Source organism: Salvelinus namaycush, unplaced genomic scaffold (assembly GCF_016432855.1).
Source record: "Salvelinus namaycush isolate Seneca unplaced genomic scaffold, SaNama_1.0 Scaffold227, whole genome shotgun sequence".
Lineage (NCBI taxonomy): Eukaryota > Metazoa > Chordata > Actinopteri > Salmoniformes > Salmonidae > Salvelinus > Salvelinus namaycush.
In genome coordinates this window covers 120,744-123,312 of record NW_024059086.1, presented here as the reverse complement: position 1 = coordinate 123,312, position 2,569 = coordinate 120,744, and positions in this window count along the sequence as shown.

Below are 2,569 nucleotides of genomic sequence, written 5' to 3'. Positions count from 1 at the left end.
CTACTGTAAGTTGCTCTGGATAAGAGCGTCTGCTAAATGTGAGAAACGGCGTTCAAACAAACACCAGTGTTGTTCTGTTGTTTCCCCAGAGCAGGTCTCAGAGCAGTTATTAACTAGGCCATCAGTTTCTCTGCTGTTCACAGAGCAGGTCTCAGAGCAGTTCTTAACTAGGCCATGATTTACTTTTCCGTTCACAGAGCAGGCCTCAGAGCAGTTCTTAACTAGGCCATGATTTACTTTTCCGTTCACAGAGCAGGTCTCAGAGCAGTTCTTAACTTGGCCATGATTTACTCTGCTGTTCACGGAGCAGGTCTCAGAGCAGTTCTTAACTACGTCATGATTTAAGCATTTGTCAAAAGTCATGACTTCACAGGAGAGCCGCTTGAATGTAAATTAGTTTTTTTTATCAAAATGCGTTATTTTTGTCAGAAATGCCTTCTCGAACGTGAACTTTCATGTAACAAACTTGTATGCCATCTGTAAATACGAATACAATTGTTCAATTATGAACCTTGTTGCCACAGAAAAAGCTGTGCAACCTTCCCACTAGCCATGATTGGCTGAGATAATGAGTGTGCTGGACATGCTGAGAGAGGAGTTCGGATTGGTCTGCCATATAGAAGGCTGCTGTCTATTTGAGCTCGTCCATCTGTGTTGGTAATCCTGTCGAACGCTACATTTTTAAATGTATTGTGTAGTGGTGCTGTATAAGTGTTGCTGTCCACTTTCTGGAGGATCAAGTTTTGAAATCAGTGGAATTAGAGTTTGATAGCTAAAGAGATAAAACACCTGTCTCTGGATTACATCTTCAAACTAAGGGCAACAGTGACATGGCATTCCTGACAGGGAGACGTGTTCATCATGCATGATGATGTATACAGGTAAGATAGTCTAGCGTTAGCTAGCTACATTTTCAGATATTACACATTTTTTATAAATAAAACTTTTAGCTAGCTTGCTAACGTTAGCTGGCTGGCTCCCTAGCTGATGTTGTTATTCGTATCCCAGAGCCGTATTCATGTAACGACATGATTCGGCACTGTGTTCATTATTGTTGAGACTACACATCCCGGATCCGGGATCATTGTCATCAGAAACGCTGACTAGCATAGCCTAGCATAGCGCCACAGGTAAATAATATAATATAATATCATGAAATCACAAGTCCAATACAGCAAATGAAAGATAAACATCTTGTGAATCCAGCCAACATGTTCAATTTTTAAAATGTTTTACAGCGAAAACACAACATAAATATTTGTGTTAGCTCACCACCATATCCAAAAAAACACAGCCATTTTTTCACAGCAAAGATAGCTTTCACAAAACCCACAAATAGAGATAAAATGAATCACTAACCTTTGAACATCTTCATCAGATGACAGTCATATGACATCATGTTATACAATACATTTATGTTTTGTTCGATAATGTGCATATTTATAGCCACAAATCGTGGTTTTACATTGGCGCCATGTTCAGAAATGGCTCCAAAATAGCGAGAGTAATTACAGATAGCCACGTGAAATACAGAAATACTCATCATAAAACTTTGATGAAAGATACATGTTTTACATATAATTAAAGATACACTGGTTCTTAATGCAACCGCTGTGTTAGATTTAAAAAATAACTTTATTAATAAGCATCCCATGCAATAATCTGAGACGGCGCTCAGCCATTCTCCACCATGTTGGAGTCAACAGAAATACGAAATTACATCATAAATATTCCCTTACCTTTGATGAACTTTCATCAGAATGCAGTGCCAGGAATCCTAGTTCCACAATAAATCGTTGTTTTGTTTTATAATGTCCATTACTTCTCTCGAATTAGCAACTTTGGCTAGCATGTGTAGCTCACGTGTCCATACACATTTGCGCAATGAACGAAAACTTCAAAAAGTGATATTACAAATCGAATAAACTGGTCAAACTCAGTTGAGAATCAATCTTCAGGATGTTTTTCTCATATATATCCAATAACGTCCCAAACGGAGCATTTCTTCATGTCTATCTAACGCAGTGCAGACAAAGACATCACATGCCCTCTGTGCGTGGCCAAGAACTGGCAATCTGCCTGACCTGTCACTCCAAAGGCTCTCATCCGGTCCCACATGAAGCTATATGCTTCATTCCACGTTCTACTGCCTGTTGACATCTAGTGGAAGGCGTATGAAGTGCATACAGATCCATAAATATAAGGCAATTGAATAAGCGATGCCTTTCACAGCGAACCATTTCAGAATTTTCACTTCCTGTTTGGAAGTTTGCCTGCCATATGAGTTCTGTTTTACTCACAGATATAATTCAAACAGTTTTAGAAACTTCAGAGTGTTTTCTATCCAATAGTAATAATAATATGCATATCATATGATCTAGGACAGAGTACGAGGCCGTTTAATTTGGGCACAAATTCATCCAAAAGTGAAAATGTCGCCCCCTAGTTCTAAGAAGTTTTAACACCCCAGCCATTCTACAATCTAAGCTTGATGCCCTTAATCTCACACAAATGATCAATGAACCTACCAGGTACCACCTCAAAGCCGTAAGCACGGGCACCCTCATAG